At 40.1% G+C, this 20,510-nt stretch overlaps 1 non-coding gene across 1 annotated transcript; it reads right to left on the bottom strand.

The window, feature by feature from the left end:
• Positions 1 to 1,902: 1,902 nt before the first annotated feature.
• On the bottom strand, positions 1,903 to 1,974 carry TRNAC-GCA (transfer RNA cysteine (anticodon GCA)). Its single transcript has one exon. It is a non-coding gene; the product is annotated as a tRNA-Cys (tRNA).
• Between the last annotated feature and the right edge of the window lie 18,536 nt (positions 1,975 to 20,510).

The following is a 20,510-nucleotide window of genomic DNA, read 5'->3' as shown; positions in this document are numbered from 1 at the left end:
CCAAGATTTGAACTGGGGACCTTTTGATCTGCAGTGAAATGCTCTACCCCTGAGCTATACCCCCATTTCTGAAATGTGCACCTTTATTTATTCAGTAATATGTACAAAGTTGAAGCAACATGCAATCACCATCAAATCAATGCATTTTCAGCCACCAAACCCTCCTTATAAGTATAAGGGGTACAAAAGATGTCCTTTATCTGCCTTGGTAAAATACAGTGAGGTTTCCATTGCAAGAATTCCCACATTTCGTATCACATGTAGATCATGGAACCTGGAAAACAAACTTTTGTCAAATGCACAAATTCTTCAAAACGTAACTGTTTCTCTACTGCATGTTGTTGATTTTGTGCTAAGAGCATAGTTAAACCCAATTGTTCATTGTTTTGTATATGAAATGATGATATATCTTATTGTTTCTTACAGTGCATTGTGTTAAAAAATACATTTTAACAGGATCTATTGAAGAGGGTATATGGTTATGAAACAGGAACTTCTTGAAAAGCACTCCTAGGCTCTACCACTGACATAAACCCTTGAATGCTGAAAACTGCCCTTTTTTAAAAATGTGATAGAGTGGGTGACTCTATGGAACTTGTAGAACTAATGACATCAGTGCACTTCTGATCAGCTGTACAAATTAATACATTTCATTAAGGGCATATTATTGGTTTCCACCACAGTTTTATAGCATTCATATGAGCTTCCAATGGACTATTGCAAACTGATAATATCACCAGTAGAACTTGGGTTAATGTAAAACACAGCTTGTATCATACGAAGAAATCATAAACAGTTTCATGGTGTTTACCCTATGTTTCAGGAGATGATCAGGAGTATTTCAAATGTAGAAATTTGTTGCTCATTACATAAAATGCTAAGATTGTAAATGTTTTGTTCAATTTATTTAATTAAAAACATATTTCTACAGGTAAAACAGTTGAACAAGTGGGCACCCAGATTTGAACTAGGGACCTCTTGATCTGTTGTCAAATGCTCTACCCCTGAGCTAGACCCCCATTTCAGAAATGTGCACCTTTATTTATTCAGTAATATGTACAAAGTGGAAGCAACATGCAATCACCATCAAAGCAATGCATTTTCAGCCACCAAACCCTCCTTATAAGTATACGGGGTACAAAAGATGTCCTTTATCTGCCTTGGTAAAATACAGTGAGGTTTCCATTGCAAGAATTCCTACATTTCGTATCACATGTAGATCTTGGAACATGGAAAACAAACTTTTGTCAAATGCACACATTCTGCAAAACGTAACTGTTTCTCTACTGCATTTTGTTGATTTTGTGTAAAGAGCATAGTTAAACCCAATTGTTCATTGTTTTGTATATGAAATGATGATATATCTTATTGTTTCTTACAGTGCATTGTGTTAAAAAATACATTTTATCAGGATCTATTGAAGAGGGTATATGGTTATGAAACAGGAACTTCTTGAAAAGCACTCCTAGGCTCTACCACTGACATAAACCCTTGAATGCTGAAAACTGCCCTTTTTTAAAAATGTGATAGAGTGGGTGACTCTATGGAACTTGTAGAACTAATGACATCAGTGCACTTCTGATCAGCTGTACAAATTAATACATTTCATTAAGGGCATATTATTGGTTTCCACCACAGTTTTAGAACATTCATAAGAGCTTCCAATGGACTATTTCAAACTGATCATATCACCAGTAGAACTTGGGTGAATGTAAAACACAGCTTGTATCATATGAAGAAATCCTAAACAGCTTAATGGTGTTTACCCTATGTTTCAGGTGATGATCAGGAGTATTTCAAATGTAGAAATGTGTTGCTCATTACATAAAATGCCAAGATTGTAAATGTTTACTTCAATTTATTTAATTAAAAACATATTTCTACAGGTAAAACAGTTGAACAAGGGGGCACCCAGATTTGAACTAGGGACCTCTTGATCTGCAGTCAAATGCTCTACCACTGAGCTATACCCCCAGTTCTGAAAAGCTCACCTTTATTAATTCAGTAATATGTACAAAGTGCAAGCAACATGCAATCACCATCAAAGCAATGCATTTTCAGCCACCAAACCCTCCTTATAAGTATATGGGGTTCGAAGGATGTCCTTTATCTGCCTTGGTAAAATACAGTGAGGTTTCCATTGCAAGAATTCATACATTTCGTATCACATGTAGATCTTGGAACATGGAAAAAAAAATCTTTTGTCAAATGCACAAATTCTGCAAAATGTAACTGCTTCTCTACTGCAGTTTGTTGATATTGTTCATTCTTTTGTATATGAAATGATGATATATCTTATTGTTTCTTACCGTGCATTGGGTTGAAAAACATTTTAACAGGATCTTTTGAAGAGGGTATATGGTTATGAAACGGGGACTTCTTGAACTGCATTCCTACGCTCTACCACTGAGTTAAACCCTTGAATGCTGAAAACTGCCCTTTTTTAAAAAGGTGATAGAGTGGGTGACTGTATGGAACTTGTAGAACTAATGACATCAGTGCACTTCTGGTCAGCTGTACAAATTAATACATTTCATTAAGGGCATATTATTTGTTTCCACCACAGTTTTATAACATTCATATGAGCTTCCAATGGACTATTTCAAACTGATAATATCACCAGTAGAACTTGGGTGAATGTAAAACACAGCTTGTATCATACGAAGAAATCCTAAACAGTTTCATGGTGTTTACCCTATGTTTCAGGAGAAGATCAGGAGTACTTCAAATGTAGAAATGTGTTGCTCATTACATAAAATGCTAAGATTGTAAATGTTTACTTAAATTTATTTAATAAAAACATATTTCTACAGGTAAACAGTTGGACAAGGGGGCACCCAGATTTGAACTAGGGACCTTTTGATCTGCAGTGAAATGCTCTACCCCGAGCTATACCCCCATTTCTGAAAAGTTTACCTTTATTTATTCAGTAATATGTACAAAGTGGAAGCAACATGCAATCACCATCAAAGCAATGCATTTTCAGCCACCAAACCCTCCTTATAAGTATAAGTGGTACAAAAGATGTCCTTTATCTGCCTTGGTAAAATACAGTGAGGCTTCCATTGCAAGAATTCATACATTTCGTATCACATGTAGATCTTGGAACATGGAAAAAAAATATTTTGTCAAATGCACAAATTCTGCAAAATGTAACTGCTTCTCTGCTGCAGTTTGTTGATTTTGTGCTAAGAGCATAGTTAAACCCAACTGTTCATTGTTTTGTATATGAAATGATGATATATCTTATTGTTTCCTACAGTGCATTGGGTTGAAAAACATTTAACAGGATCTATTGAAGAGGGTATATGGTTATGAAACAGGGACTTCTTGAACTACACTCCTACGCTCTACCACTGACATAAACCTTTGAATGTTGAAAACTGCCCTTTTTTAAAAAGGTGATAGAGTGGGTGACTGTATGGAACTTGTAGAACTAATGACATCAGTGCACTTCTGGTCAGCTATACAAATTAATACATTTCATTAAGGGCATATTATTGGTTTCCACCACAGTTTTATAACATTCATATGAGCTTCCAATGGACTATTTCAAACTGATAATATCACCAGTAGAACTTGGGTGAATGTAAAACACAGCTTGTATCATACGAAGAAATCCTAAACAGTTTCATGGTGTTTACCCTATGTTTCAGGAGATGATCAGGAGTATTTCAAATGTAGAAATGTGTTTTTCATTACATAAAATGCTAAGATTGTAAATGTTTACTTCAATTTATTTAATTAAAAACATATTTCTACAGGTAAAACAGTTGGACAAGGGGGCACCCAGATTTGAACTAGGGACCTTTTGATCTGCAGTGAAATGCTCTACCCCTGAGCTATATCCCCATTTCTGAAATGTTCACCTTTATTTATTCAGTAATATGTACAAAGTGGAAGCAACATGCAATCACCATCAAAGCAATGCATTTTCAGCCACCAAACCCTCCTTATAAGTATAAGGGGTACAAAAGATGTCCTTTATCTGCCTTGGTAAAATACAGTGAGGTTTCCATTGCAATAATTCATACATTTCGTATCACATGTAGATCTTGGAACATGGAAAAAAAATATTTTGTCAAATGCACACATTTTGCAAAATGTAACTGCTTCTCTACTGCAGTTTGTTGATTTTGTGCTAAGAGCATAGTTAAACCCAATTGTTCATTGTTTTGTATATGAAATGATGATATATCTTATTGTTTCTTACAGTGCATTGGGTTGAAAAACATTGTAACAGGATCTTTTGAAGAGGGTATATGGTTATGAAACAGGGACTTCTTGAACTGCATTCCTATGCTCTACCACTGAGTTAAACCCTTGAATGCTGAAAACTGCCCTTTTTTTTAAAAAGGTGATAGAGTGGGTGACTGTATGGAACTTGTAGAACTAATGACATCAGTGCACTTCTGGTCAGCTGTACAAATTAATACATTTCATTAAGGGCAGATTATTGGTTTCCACCACAGTTTTATAACATTCATAAATACAGTAAAATACAGTGAGGTTTCCATTGCAAGAATTCATACATTTCGTATCACATGTAGATCTTGGAACATGGAAAAAAAATCTTTTGTCAAATGCACAAATTCTGCAAAATGTAACTGCTTCTCTACTGCAGGTTGTTGATATTGTTCATTCTTTTGTATATGAAATGATGATATATCTTATTGTTTCTTACCATGCATTGGGTTGAAAAACATTTTAACAGGATCTATTGAAGAGGGTATATGGTTATGAAACGGGGACTTCTTGAACTGCATTCCTACGCTCTACCACTGAGTTAAACCCTTGAATGCTGAAAACTGCCCTTTTTTAAAAAGGTGATAGAGTGGGTGACTGTATGGAACCTGTAGAACAAATGACATCAGTGCACTTCTGGTCAGCTGTAAAAATTAATACATTTCATTAAGGGCATATTTTTTGGTTTCCACCACAGTTTTATAACATTCATATGAGCTTCCAATGGACTATTTCAAACTGATAATATCACCAGTAGAACTTGGGTGAATGTAAAACACAGCTTGTATCATACGAAGAAATCCTAAACAGTTTCATGGTGTTTACCCTATGTTTCAGGAGATGATCAGGAGTATTTCAAATGTAGAAATGTGTTGCTCATTACATAAAATGCTAAGATTGTAAATGTTTTCTTCAATTTATTTAATTAAAAAAATATTTCTACGGGTAAAACAGTTGAACAAGGGGGCACCCAGATTTGAACTAGGGACCTCTTGATCTACAGTCAAATGCTCTACCACTGAACTATACCCCCAGGTCTGAAACGCTCCCCTTTATTAATTCAGTAATATGTACAAAGTGCAAGCAACATGCAATCACCATCAAAGCAATGCATTTTCAGCCACCAAACCCTCCTTATAAGTATATGAGGTGCGGAGGATGTCCTTTATCTGCCTTGGTAAAATACAATGAGGTTTCCATTGCAAGAATTCATACATTTCGTATCACATGTAGATCTTGGAACATGGAAAAAAAATCTTTTGCCAAATGCACAAATTCTGCAAAATGTAACTGCTTCTCTACTGCAGTTTGTTGATTTTGTGCTTTAAAACCAATTGTTCATTGTTTTGTATATGAAATGATGATATATATTATTGTTTCTTACAGTGCATTGGGTTGAAAAACATTTTAACATGATCTATTGAAGAGGGTATATGGTTATGAAACAGGGACTTATTGAACCACACTCCTACGCTCTACCACTGACATAAACCCTTGAATGTAGAAAACTGCCCTTTTTAAAAAAGGTGATAGAGTGGGTGACTCTATGGAACTTGTAGAACTAATGACATCAGTGCACTTCTGGTCAGCTGTACAAATTAATAAATTTCATCAAGGGCATATTATTGGTTTCCACCACAGTTTTATAACATTCATATGAGCTTCCAATGGACTATTTCAAACTGATCATATCACCAGTAGAACGTGGGTGAATGTAAAACACAGCTTGTATCATATGAAGAAATCCTAAACAGCTTAATGGTGTTTACCCTATGTTTCAGGTGATGATCAGGAGTATTTCAAAGGTGGAAATGTGTTGCTCATTACATAAAATGCTAAGATTGTAAATGTTTACTTCAATTTATTTAATTAAAAAAATATTTCTACAGGTAAAACAGTTGGACAAGGGGGCACCGAGATTGGAACTAGGGAGCGCTTGATCTGCAGTCAAATGCTCTAGCACTGAGCTATACCCCCAGTTCTGAAAACTTCACCTTTATTAATTCAGTAATATGTACAAAGTGCAAGCAACATGCAATCACCATCAAAGCAATGCATTTTCAGCCACCAAACCCTCCTTATAAGTGTATGGGGTTCGAAGGATGTCCTTTATCTGCCTTGGTAAAATACAGTGAGGTTTCCATTGCAAGAATTCCTACATTTCGTATCACATGTAGATCTTGGAACATGGAAAACAAACTTTTGTCAAATGCACAAATTCTGCAAAACGTAACTGTTTCTCTACTGCATTTTGTTGATTTTGTGGTAAGAGCATAGTTAAACCAAATTGTTCATTGTTTTGTATATGAAATGATGATATATCTTATTGTTTCTTACAGTGCATTGTGTTAAAAAATACATTTTAACAGGATCTATTGAAGAGGGTATATGGTTATGAAACAGGAACTTCTTGAAAAGCACTCCTACGCTCTACCACTGACATAAACCCTTGAATGCTGAAAACTGCCCTTTTTTAAAAATGTGATAGAGTGGGTGACTGTATGGAACTTGTAGAACTAATGACATCAGTGCACTTCTGATCAGCTGTACAAATTAATACATTTAATTAAGGGCATATTATTGGTTTCCACCACAGTTTTATAGCATTCATATGAGCTTCCAATGGACTATTGCAAACTGATAATGTCACCAGTAGAACTTGGGTGAATGTAAAACACAGCTTGTATCATACGAAGAAATCCTAAACAGTTTCATGGTGTTTACCCTATGTTTCAGGAGATGATCAGGAGTATTTCAAATGTAGAAATGTGTTGCTTATTACATAAAATGCTAAGATGTAAATGTTTTGTTCAATTTATTTAATTAAAAACATATTTCTACAGGTAAAACAGTTCAACAAGGGGGCACCCAGATTTGAACTAGGAACCTCTTGATCTGCTGTCAAATGCTCTACCCCTGAGCTATACCCCCATTTCAGAAATGTGCACCTTTATTTATTCAGTAATATGTACAAAGTGGAAGCAACATGCAATCACCATCAAAGCAATGCATTTTCAGCCACCAAACCCTCCTTATAAGTATATGGGGTTCGAAGGATGTCCTTTATCTGCCTTGGTAAAATACAGTGAGGTTTCCATTGCAAGAATTCATACATTTCGTATCACATGTAGATCTTGGAACATGGAAAAAAAATCTTTTGTCAAATGCACAAATTCTGCAAAATGTAACTGCTTCTCTACTGCAGTTTGTTGATATTGTTCATTCTTTTGTATATGAAATGATGATATATCTTATTGTTTCTTACCGTGCATTGGGTTGAAAAACATTTTAACAGGATCTATTGAAGAGGGTATATGGTTATGAAACGGGGACTTCTTGAACTGCATTCCTACGCTCTACCACTGAGTTAAACCCTTGAATGCTGAAAACTGCCCTTTTTTAAAAAGGTGATAGAGTGGGTGACTGTATGGAACTTGTAGTACTAATGACATCAGTGCACTTCTGGTCAGCTGTACAAATTAATACATTTCATTAAGGGCATATTATTGGTTTCCACCACAGTTTTATAACATTCATATGAGCTTCCAATGGACTATTTCAAACTGATAATATCACCAGTAGAACTTGGGTGAATGTAAAACACAGCTTGTATCATACGAAGAAATCCTAAACAGTTTCATGGTGTTTACCCTATGTTTCAGGTGATGATCAGGAGTATTTCAAATGTAGAAATGTGTTGCTCATTACATAAAATGCTAAGATTGTAAATGTTTACTTCAATTTATTTAATAAAAACATATTTCTACAGGTAAACAGTTGGACAAGGGGGCACCCAGATTTGAACTAGGGACTTTTTGATCTGCAGTGAAATGCTCTACCCCGAGGTATACCGACATTTCTGAAATGTTCACCTTTATTTATTCAGTAATATGTACAACGTGCAAGCAACATGCAATCACCATCAAAACAATGCATTTTCAGCCACCAAACCCTCCTTATAAGTATAAGTGGTACAAAATATGTCCTTTATCTGCCTTGGTAAAATACAGTGAGGTTTCCATTGCAAGAATTCATACATTTCGTGTCACATGTAGATCTTGGAACATGGAAAAAAAACTTTTGTCAAATGCACAAATTCTGGAAAACGTAACTGCTTCTCTACTGCAGTTTGTTGATTTTGTGCTAAGAGCATAGTTAAACCCAATTGTTCATTGTTTTTTATATGAAATCATGATATATCCTATTGTTTCTTACAGTGCATTGGGTTGAAAAACATTTTAACAGGATCTATTGACATGGGTATATGGTTATGAAAGTGGGACTTCTTGAACTGCACTCCTACGCTCTACCACTGACATAAACCCTTGAATGTTGAAAACTGCCCTTTTTTAAAAAGGTGATAGAGTGGGTGACGCTATGGAACTTGTAGAACTAATGACATCAGTGCACTTCTGGTCAGCTGTACAAATTAATGCTTTTCATTAAGGACATATTATTGGTTTCCACCACAGTTTTATAACATTCATATGAGCTTCCAATGGACTATTTCAAACTGATCATATCACCAGTAGAACTTGTGTGAATGCAAAACACAGCTTGTATCATATGAAGAAATCCTAAACAGCTTAATGGTGTTTACCCTATGTTTCAGGTGATGATCAGGAGTATTTCAAATGTAGAAATGTGTTGCTCATTACATAAAATGCTAAGATTGTAAATGTTTACTTCAATTTATTTAATTAAAAACATATTTCTACAGGTAAAACAGTTAGATAAGTGGGCACCCAGATTTGAGCTAGGGACCTTTTGATCTGCAGTGAAATGCTCTACCCCTGAGCTATACCCCCATTTCTGAAATGTTTACCTTTATTTATTCAGTAATATGTACAAAGTGGAAGCAACATGCAATCACCATCAAAGCAATGCATTTTCAGCCACCAAACCCTCCTTATAAGTATAAGGGGTACAAAAGATGTCCTTTATCTGCCTTGGTAAAATACAGTGAGGTTTCCATTGCAAGAATTCATACATTTCGTATCACATGTAGATCTTGGAACATGGAAAAAAAATATTTTGTCAAATGCACAAATTCTGCAAAATGTAACTGCTTCTCTACTGCAGTTTGTTGATTTTGTGCTAAGAGCATAGTTAAACCCAATTGTTCATTGTTTTGTATATGAAATGATGATATATCTTATTGTTTCTTACAGTGCATTGGGTTGAAAAACATTTTAGCAGGATCTATTGAAGAGGGTATATGGTTATGAAACAGGGACTTCTTGAACTGCATTCCTACGTTCTACCACTGAGTTAAAACCTTGAATGCTGAAAACTGCCCTTTTTCTTAAAAAAGGTGATAGAGTGGGTGACTGTATGGAACTTGTAGAACTAATGACATCAGTGCACTTCTTGTCAGCTGTACAAATTAATACATTTCATTAAGGGCATATTATTGGTTTCCACCACAGTTTTATAACATTCATATGAGCTTCCAATGGACTATTTCAAACTGATAATATCACCAGTAGAACTTGGGTGAATTTAAAACACAGCTTGTATCATATGAAGAAATCCTAAACAGTTTCATGGTGTTTACCCTATGTTTCAGGAGATGATCAGGAGTATTTCAAATGTAGAAATGTGTTGCTCATTACATAAAATGCTAAGATTGTAAATGTTTTCTTCAATTTATTTAATTAAAAAAATATTTCTACGGGTAAAACAGTTGAACAAGGGGGCACCCTGATTTGAACTAGGGACCTCTTGATCTGCAGTCAAATGCTCTACCACTGAACTATACCCCCAGGTCTGAAACGCTCCACTTTATTAATTCAGTAATATGTACAAAGTGCAAGCAACATGCAATCACCATCAAAGCAATGCATTTTCAGCCACCAAACCCTCCTTATAAGTATATGAGGTGCGAAGGATGTCCTTTATCTGCCTTGGTAAAATACAGTGAGGTTTCCATTGCAAGAATTCATACATTTCGTATCACATGTAGATCTTGGAACATGGAAAAAAATATTTTGTCAAATGCACAAATTCTGCAAAATGTAACTGCTTCTCTACTGCAGTTTGTTGATTTTGTGCTAAGAGCATAGTTAAACCCAATTGTTCATTGTTTTGTATTTGAAATGATGATATATCCGATTGTTTCTTACAGTGCATTGGATTGAAAAACATTTTAACAGGATCTATTGAAGAGGGTATATGGTTATGAAACTTGGACTTCTTGAACTACACTCCTACGCTCTACCACTGACATAAACCCTTGAATGTTGAAAACTGCCCTTTTTTAAAAAGGTGATAGAGTGGGTGACTCTATGGAACTTGTAGAACTAATGACATCAGTGCACTTCTGCTCAGCTGTACAAATTAATACATTTCATTAAGGGCATATTGTTGGTTTCCACCACAGTTTTATAACATTCATATGAGCTTCCAATGGACTATTTCAAACTGATCATATCACCAGTAGAACTTGTGTGAATGTAAAACACAGCTTGTATCATATGAATACATCCTAAACAGCTTAATGGTGTTTACCCTATGTTTCAGGTGATGATCAGGAGTATTTCAAATGTAGAAATGTGTTGCTCATTACATAAAATGCTAAGATTGTAAATGTTTACTTTAATTTATTTAATTAAAAACATATTTCTACAGGTAAAACAGTTGGACAAGTGGGCACCCAGATTTGAACTAGGGACATTTTGATCTGCAGTGAAATGCTCTACCCCTGAGCTATACCCCCAGTTCTGAAAAGTTCACCTTTATTAATTCAGTAATATGTACAAAGTGCAAGCAACATGCAATCACCATGAAAGCAATGCATTTTCAGCATCCAAACCCTCCTTATAAGTATATGGGGTGCGAAGGATGTCCTTTATCTGCCTTGGTAAAATACAGTGAGGTTTCCATTGCAAGAATTCATACATTTCGTATCACATGTAGATCTTGGAACATGGAAAAAAATATTTTGTCAAATGCACAAATTCTGCAAAATGTAACTGCTTCTCTACTGCAGTTTGTTGATTTTGTGCTAAGAGCATAGTTAAACCCAATTGTTCATTGTTTTGTATATGAAATGATGATATAACCTATTGTTTCTTAAAGTGCATTGGGTTGAAAAACATTTTAACAGGATCTATTGAAAAGGGTATATGGTTATGAAACAAGGACTTCTTGAACTACACTCCTATGCTCTACCACTGACATAAACCCTTGAATGCTGAAAACTGCCCTTTTTTAAAAAGGTGATAGAGTGGGTGACTGTATGGAACTTGTAGAACTAATGACATCAGTGCGCTTCTGGTCAGCTGTACAAATTAATAGCAAAACAAAAGAGTTGATGGCTGGAAGGTTTAGAATAAATCTTGACCTCTGGCATTGCTCTGGGCAACCCTCCAGACCATCGTTCTTCGCCTGCCAAGCCATTACAAAAGGGGAAAAACCATATGCAAATCAGGCTTGGTCCCACCCCCAAAGGGGTAGTCCAGCCCGAACTGCTAGGTCACATCCCTTTTGCACGAGACCACAAGCATCCCCAGACATGTTTCAGCCTTGTTGGGCGTCATCAGTGAGGAGTAGCTTGGGTCTCTAGGCCCAGCAGGCAAGGGACCCACGTCTGGGCATACCCTTCCCACTCGGGGTGACAATAGCAAAACAAAAGAGTTGATGGCTGGAAGGTTTAGAATAAATCTTGACCTCTGGCATTGCTCTGGGCAACCCTCCAGACCATCGTTCTTCGCCTGCCAAGCCATTACAAAAGGGGAAAAACCATATGCAAATCAGGCTTGGTCCCACCCCAAAAGGGGTAGTCCAGCCCGAACTGCTAGGTCACATCCCTTTTGCACGAGACCACAAGCATCCCCAGACATGTTTCAGCCTTGTTGGGCGTCATCAGTGAGGAGTAGCTTGGGTCTCTAGGCCCAGCAGGCAAGGGACCCACGTCTGGGCATACCCTTCCCACTCGGGGTGACAATAGCAAAACAAAAGAGTTGATGGCTGGAAGGTTTAGAATAAATCTTGACCTCTGGCATTGCTCTGGGCAACCCTCCAGACCATCGTTCTTCGCCTGCCAAGCCATTACAAAAGGGGAAAAACCATATGCAAATCAGGCTTGGTCCCACCCCCAAAGGGGTAGTCCAGCCCGAACTGCTAGGTCACATTCCTTTTGCACGAGACCACAAGCATCCCCAGAAATGTTTCAGCCTTGTTGGGCGTCATCAGTGAGGAGTAGCTTGGGTCTCTAGGCCCAGCAGGCAAGGGACCCACGTCTGGGCATACCCTTCCCACTCGGGGTGACAATAGCAAAACAAAAGAGTTGATGGCTGGAAGGTTTAGAATAAATCTTGACCTCTGGCATTGCTCTGGGCAACCCTCCAGACCATCGTTCTTCGCCTGCCAAGCCATTACAAAAGGGGAAAAACCATATGCAAATCAGGCTTGGTCCCACCCCCAAAGGGGTAGTCCAGCCCGAACTGCTAGGTCACATCCCTTTTGCACGAGACCACAAGCATCCCCAGACATGTTTCAGCCTTGTTGGGCGTCATCAGTGAGGAGTAGCTTGGGTCTCTAGGCCCAGCAGGCAAGGGACCCACGTCTGGGCATACTCTTCCCACTCGGGGTGACAATAGCAAAACAAAAGAGTTGATGGCTGGAAGGTTTAGAATAAATCTTGACCTCTGGCATTGCTCTGGGCAACCCTCCAGACCATCGTTCTTCGCCTGCCAAGCCATTACAAAAGGGGAAAAACCATATGCAAATCAGGCTTGGTCCCACCCCCAAAGGGGTAGTCCAGCCCGAACTGCTAGGTCACATCCCTTTTGCACGAGACCACAAGCATCCCCAGACATGTTTCAGCCTTGTTGGGCGTCATCAGTGAGGAGTAGCTTGGGTCTCTAGGCCCAGCAGGCAAGGGACCCACGTCTGGGCATACCCTTCCCACTCGGGGTGACAATAGCAAAACAAAAGAGTTGATGGCTGGAAGGTTTAGAATAAATCTTGACCTCTGGCATTGCTCTGGGCAACCCTCCAGACCATCGTTCTTCGCCTGCCAAGCCATTACAAAAGGGGAAAAACCATATGCAAATCAGGCTTGGTCCCACCCCCAAAGGGGTAGTCCAGCCCGAACTGCTAGGTCACATCCCTTTTGCACGAGACCACAAGCATCCCCAGACATGTTTCAGCCTTGTTGGGCGTCATCAGTGAGGAGTAGCTTGGGTCTCTAGGCCCAGCAGGCAAGGGACCCACGTCTGGGCATACCCTTCCCACTCGGGGTGACAATAGCAAAACAAAAGAGTTGATGGCTGGAAGGTTTAGAATAAGTCTTGACCTCTGGCATTGCTCTGGGCAACCCTCCAGACCATCGTTCTTCGCCTGCCAAGCCATTACAAAAGGGGAAAAACCATATGCAAATCAGGCTTGGTCCCACCCCCAAAGGGGTAGTCCAGCCCGAACTGCTAGGTCACATCCCTTTTGCACGAGACCACAAGCATCCCCAGACATGTTTCAGCCTTGTTGGGCGTCATCAGTGAGGAGTAGCTTGGGTCTCTAGGCCCAGCAGGCAAGGGACCCACGTCTGGGCACACCCTTCCCACTCGGGGTGACAATAGCAAAACAAAAGAGTTGATGGCTGGAAGGTTTAGAATAAATCTTGACCTCTGGCATTGCTCTGGGCAACCCTTCAGACCATCGTTCTTCGCCTGCCAAGCCATTACAAAAGGGGAAAAACCATATGCAAATCAGGCTTGGTCCCACCCCCAAAGGGGTAGTCCAGCCCGAACTGCTAGGTCACATCCCTTTTGCACGAGACCACAAGCATCCCCAGACATGTTTCAGCCTAGTGGGGCCAAGTCTGATTTGCATATGGTCTTTCCCTTCTGTAATGGCTTGGCAGGCGAAGAACGGTGGTCTGGAGGGTTGCCCAGAGCATTGCCAGTGGTTACGATTAATTCTAAACCTTCCAGCCATCACCTCTTTGTTTTAGCTGTACAAATTAATACATTTCATTAAGGGCATATTATTGGTTTCCAACACAGTTTTATAACATTCATATGAGCTTCCAATGGACTATTTCAAACTGATAATATCACCAGTAGAACTTGGGTGAATGTAAAACACAGCTTGTATCATATGAAGAAATCCTAAACAGTTTCATGGTGTTTACCCTATGTTTCAGGAGAAGATCAGGAGTCTTTCTAATGTAGAAATGTGTTGCTCATTACATAAAATGCTAAGATTGTAAATGTTTTCTTCAATTTATTTAATTAAAAAAATATTTCTACATGTAAAACAGTTGAACAAGGTTGCACCCAGATTTGAACTATGGACCTCTTGATCTACAGTCAAATGCTCTATGACTAAGCTATACCCCAAGTTCTGAAATGTACACCTTTATTAATTCAGTAAAAAGTACAAAGTGCAAGCAACATGCAATCACCATCAAAGCAATGCATTTTCAGCCACCAAACCCTCCTTATAAGTATATGGGGTGCGAAGGATGTCCTTTATCTGCCTTGGTAAAATACAGTGAGGTTTCCATTGCAAGAATTCATACATTTCGTATCACATGTAGATCTTGGAACCTGGAAAAAACCTTTTGTCAAATGCACAAATTCTGCAAAACGTAACTGTTTTTCTACTGCATTTTGTTGATTTTGTGCTAAGAGCATAGTTAAACCCAACTGTTCATTGTTTTGTATATGACATTATTATATATCTTATTGTTTCTTACAGTGCATTGGGTTAAAAAATACATTTTAACAGGATCTATTGAAGAGGGTATATGGTCATGAAACAGGAACTTCTTGAAAAGCACTCGTATGCTCTACCACTGACATAAACCCTTGAATGCTGAAAACTGCCCTTTTTTTAAAAAGGTGATAGAGTGGGTGACCGTATGGAACTTGTAGAACTAATGACATCAGTGCACTTCTGGTCAGCTGTACAAATTAATACATTTCATTAAGGGCATATTATTGGTTTCCACCACAGTTTTATAACATTCATATGAGCTTCCAATGGACTATTTCAAACTGATAACATCACCAGTAGAACTTGGGTGAATGTAAAACACAGCTTGTATCATATGAAGAAATCCTAAACAGTTTCATGGTGTTTACCCTATGTTTCAGGAGATGATCAGGAGTATTTCTAATGTAAAAATGTGTTGCTCATTACATAAAATGCTAAGATTGTAAATGTTTTCTTCAATTTATTTAATTAAAAAAATATTTCTACAGATAAAACTGTCGGGGGGAAATTCTGTCGGGGTCGGCCGAGCCGTCCGCAGACCTCCGGGCAGGGAGGCCCCAACTCCTCCCGTATATCCCAAAAGAGATAGAGTATGAGACACACGCAAGAAGCAAGGTGACTCTGCTGTTTATTAGACAAAACGGCAGGGATGGGTCAAGGAGCGTACGCGTCCGTCCTGACACACACACAATATGGGCTCGCAGGCCCTTTTTACCTTAGTGTGACGCGCTACTTGCGTCATCTTACAAAGTTTAAAAAAAAACCTATTTCCACTCTGGATTGGTTACTCGAGTGGTAGGGTTAGTATAGCGCACATATAGAGAACGGTGTTAGTGGCTGAGGGTTAGTCAGGTGGTATACCTGGGCTGTCCCTTCAATTTGATACATGAAAATTGTTACATGAAGACCTCTGAGGATTGGTCAATGTGAATGGCGTCAGTGATAAGAACCCCATGTTCTAATTGGTCCGCTCGCGAGCCTCCCAGTCTGGGACTATCGCTGTTCCCAACTCGCGGAGCACCTGTCATTATCAACAATGTTTTAATATGGGTAGGTGTAAACAATGTGAGGATTTATTCATATGCTGGGAGGTCGACTACTCCCACTGCTGCAGATGTCCAATGAGTCTTTTAATTGTATCTGCCTGTGTCTTGAAACGTGGGATTCAGGCGTCTCCTTCCTTCTGGGCTTGGCATCTTGTCAGGTTTGGCTTTGTCACGTGAGGTGGGACCGTGTTTGAGGCAAAATTCAACACAATTAATATTGTTTTCCCTACTGTGTGCCTGGGTTATCTTGCAGGTGCGACCTTGGCGTTGGCTTGCAGCGTGTGAGATTGCAACATCGTGCCCTTGGAGGGGTGCCTTCGCCGGGCTTATTTTGCAGGTCCAGCAACCCAGTTCTTGCTCGTTCAGTGTTCATGGAAGCTTTTCCTGTGGCCTACTTGGGCCTGGTGCATAGGTGGAACCGTTTGATGCAGGGTGCTTTAGGTTACGGTATCATATTGCTTTATCCTCAGTATCGTGTCCCCGTTACATTCTTCATTATGGTACATGGCTCTTGAAAGAAGCGTGAGCAAGCCTTTTTATATAAGTTCATGATGCGTCTTGCGTTTCTGCATTTTGAGAGCCTATGTGGAAAATAATAAAGATGCACGTCCGTGAGTATGTCTGTCGCCTACGTCATAGCACTGAGTATATTCTTCGTGTAGATTGGTGCGGGAGTGTCCGGTGTGTATATTTGCACAGGTTTGCTGACCATTGGCTAGGTCGTCATGGCATCTCTAACGACGTGTAGGTTTAGTCGAGTTGATCCGTGCCGCAGGTGTCGGCATGGACAGGGCGGGCTGCTGGGCAGGCTTATGGACACATCCGTATGTTCCTGTACCAGGGTATTTGGTCGTCCGGTAGATAGGCAAACTCTTCTCGCGGCGGGTGTCTGGGCCGTGATCCTCTAGGCCAAGCACGAGAGGGGAAGGGCGGGAGCCTGGTCTTCCATTCTCCCACTTCAGTCCCCCCTCTGGTCCACTTGTCGACCACAAACATATCCTTTTCGTTATCTCCTCTTACTCTCCATATCTTAGTTATTCCTCCTAAATGTCCATAGTTGTTAACATGGTCTTCAAATGACCAATACATATATTCACAGGTTCCTCCAGGAGTACAGTATACCCATTTCCCTATGTAGCTCCTGGGGTTTCTTGGGTTCTCGAGCTTCACAGATAGTGGGTCCAGGTGGTTGGTGATGATCTGGTTGCGCAACTTCTCTCTCTCTTTTATTATTGTGCCTGTGTGTTGGCCGTCATCTGTTGGCATCAAGAGGTGTATACCAACCATTTCGATCATCTCGTCTGTGGTGCGTGCCTTTCGGGCTTTCCAAAATCTTATTATGATCAGTGTAGCTCCAGCCAGAATAGTGCATCCAACTATAATCTTCAGTCCATCTGACAGCCATGATGGCATCCATGACCATAATATTGAAAACCAGCTCTCATCCTTTTTTACACCTTTACTGTCATCCATCATTTTTGAGTGCATCTGGGCCAATTGTGATACAGCTTCCGTGAGTGTACCATTGTCAGCATCGTTAGCAGGAATGAATGTGCAGCATGATTGTCCTATCTTTGCGCAAACTCCTCCTTCCATTGCTGTGAGGAGGTCCAGTACATATCTGTTCTGTAGTGCAACCATTCTTACTGCTCGCAATTCCTCTTTTATTGCATTGAATCTATTTACTGTAGAGTTGATTGTCATCATTCGTTCCCACCTAGTTATCTGGAGCCATTTTGCGTTTGTGTAAGCCTGCAGTCCAGGATGTATTATTGAGGAGAAGAACATAGCTGCTCTGCTGAATAGTCTGTGTTCCGGCGGTATTGAGGTCAGTGCTGTTTCCAACCTTCCCCACAGGTAATTTCCTGTCAGAGGTTCTCCTTGTCTTTTCCTTCTGTTGAGGACAGTGTCGTTGCCGTTGCGTCTGTTCTCTGATCCTTTCCGAGGCTGTGCAGATCTCTTCTTCCTTTTGTTTCCTTCATCCATCTTGGGGAAATTCACCATATTCACATGCTTCTGGGGTACCACTAGTGATGGTACATTAACGTGTACTATAGTGCATACACCATTCCACAAAGGGGGCAGTGTGTGATACGCCTTGTCTCCACAGGCCCAATAATGGTCCATTACTACTGCTGTTCCTGCTCCCCCCTCAGGTAACTCCATCACGCTTTCACAGTTGGTATTGTATCCTACATCCACCTCTCCTTTATGTTGGTAGCATACCTTAGGCGCAGTTAAAGGCAGTATTGTTATTGGGTCTTCATCCTTCTCCATCCACGTGAGCATGGGTACGTACTTGATCCAAGTCATCCAACATCTATGGTTATGTCCATCAATAGTTGAAATATTTTCTCTTGTTACCATGTTGCTGCCAACCACTCCTATGTCCCATTTGTTGTTCATGTACACCTTCCCTGTTATTGTCATCAGTGGTCTTTCCCAACATCCGTTTTTACCAGGGACTTCAGTGGCGTACCAATCACACGGTAGGTACTGCAGTGTTACTTTCTTTGTTTCTCCTTTTTCAGGACCACTTGTTATGTATCTGAATCCTTCAGCATGTAAACTGCTCTTGTGGTAACTCAAATAAGTCTTGAGGAAGTTGTTTTCATATGGATATGTATCTCGTGTTTTCCACACCAGTTGCACCATTGTCCCTTGAAATCTTCCTTTCGTCTGGAACAGTGCCAGGTATATTATACATCGTGCTATTTTTCCATCTATCTCCGTGGCAACAAATGTTCGAGAAGCGCTCATGGCGTATGGGATCAATGAGCAAACGTAGCAGCTGTCTTCTGTTGTCTGCTTGCCTATTTTGGTCATGTGTTGGTACCACATGTTGTTAGAGACGTGTGCTGAATCTTGTACATAGTTGTCAATGCCTTTGTTATCTGAGTATGTGCTGCGTTTAACTCTATTTTCCTGGTGCGGGGTTTTACTAGTACCACCTGACGTAACACCTGTTGCAGCTGGGGGTGGGGGTATATTAGGTTTGGGTACAGCAATAATATCAATAGCATAGCTGTACTGCCATACAGAGGCAGCCAAGAACCCGGTGATCATTAAAATCCCTATCAATTTTATTACAAATGCTAATTTCACCGGCATTTTGCTCTTACCTTGCTGCAGTCCGGCAGCTTATTCTTGCGACGTTACAGTTGCCCGCCTGAAAGTTCTTAATATGTTCGTTATTAAGGTTAGTTGTTATTATTAAGCTCTCCCTATCAAGTAGTCATTCAGTGCCCAGGCGAAGAGCTGTTCACACGCCAATCTAAGCGATCTATCAATTAGGGCAGGCAAGTATGGTTGGAGGTGGGGCATTGAATGTTCTATGGCCAAGAGGAATGCTGTGTAGTAGACACGTACCCTCCTTCCTTTCAGGTACGTTGGCCGTTTTATTTCATATACAAATTGGTGTGACAATTCTTCCAGGTAATTATCGTCTGAGGGTACCATCTACTTCTGGGCAGTGAATTAGTTAGTTATCTACTTTCTTAACAGTACAAAAATACGCTTTACCTGCATGTGCGAGAGAAAAGAAAGAGAACATTCAGGTGTTTACATGTGTATATGTGCAAAAATAGTGTCCTTCAGTTCAATTGTTACTACAGTGGGCAGGGGGTTTGGGGTTCATCTGGCGGAAGTCTCTTTACCCTTTGATCGTGTAACCATGGGGTGGGCGGTATGGGGATCACCCCTCTGTTTTCTAATAGTTGTCTCTGGGGAATCTGGGGGGTTGCAGGGTATAGGGACACTTAGGCCGTTAGTTGTGGTGGAAATCTCTTCCTCCGCTGGTGATGCTGTCGTTGTCCTTCCGGTGGCCCTGCCGGTGGCGCTGGGGCGGGTCTGGAGTTTGTAGATCTTTACGTCGTGTAGGTGGTTCCAGGCACGCTTGTCCTGTAGCTTTACTGCTCTCGTTGATACCTCCTCTACCAGATGGGGGCCAGTGAATCGTGGACTGTTCCACTTCCTGTTGAAATTGCAAAGTAGTACGTGGTCACCTTTAGCAACTTTACACACTCTTTCCTTTTCCAATTCTTTATCCACGTCTTCTTGTTGATTGCTGTTAGACCCGCCCCGCGTGCGCTCGAGCTGTTGAGACACAAACACTGCACTAGTAATCAAAGAAGACACATATTGGTACATTTCAACACCAAGAACACTCGCAGTACTCTCATGGTCGGTAAATGCTCTTGATGTTGGCGTTAGGGGAAGGCGCATTTGACGTCCGGTAACCACCTCGTGAGGGGTGAGGTGGTGGTCGGACCCTGGTCTATTCCTTAGCTCAAATAGGGCTAATGGAAGGCAATATAACCAACTCTTCTTTGCAATTGCCTCCTTTAATAGGCCATTCAGGCGTTCGCATATACCAATGGCCTGTGGGTGGTATGCACATGCAAATTTATGCTTGATGTTCAGCAACGATGTAATGTGCTGGAACATATCGTTTGCGAAATGTGGGCCATTGTCTGACCTCAGTACCTCGCACACTCC

This window comes from Ambystoma mexicanum, chromosome 4q, assembly GCF_040938575.1.
Source record: "Ambystoma mexicanum isolate Mex_15411 chromosome 4q, UKY_AmexF1_1, whole genome shotgun sequence".
In the NCBI taxonomy this organism is placed as follows: Eukaryota; Metazoa; Chordata; class Amphibia; order Caudata; family Ambystomatidae; genus Ambystoma; species Ambystoma mexicanum.
Note: the sequence above shows the minus strand (reverse complement) of the source record. Positions and strands in the feature narration are given on the sequence as shown.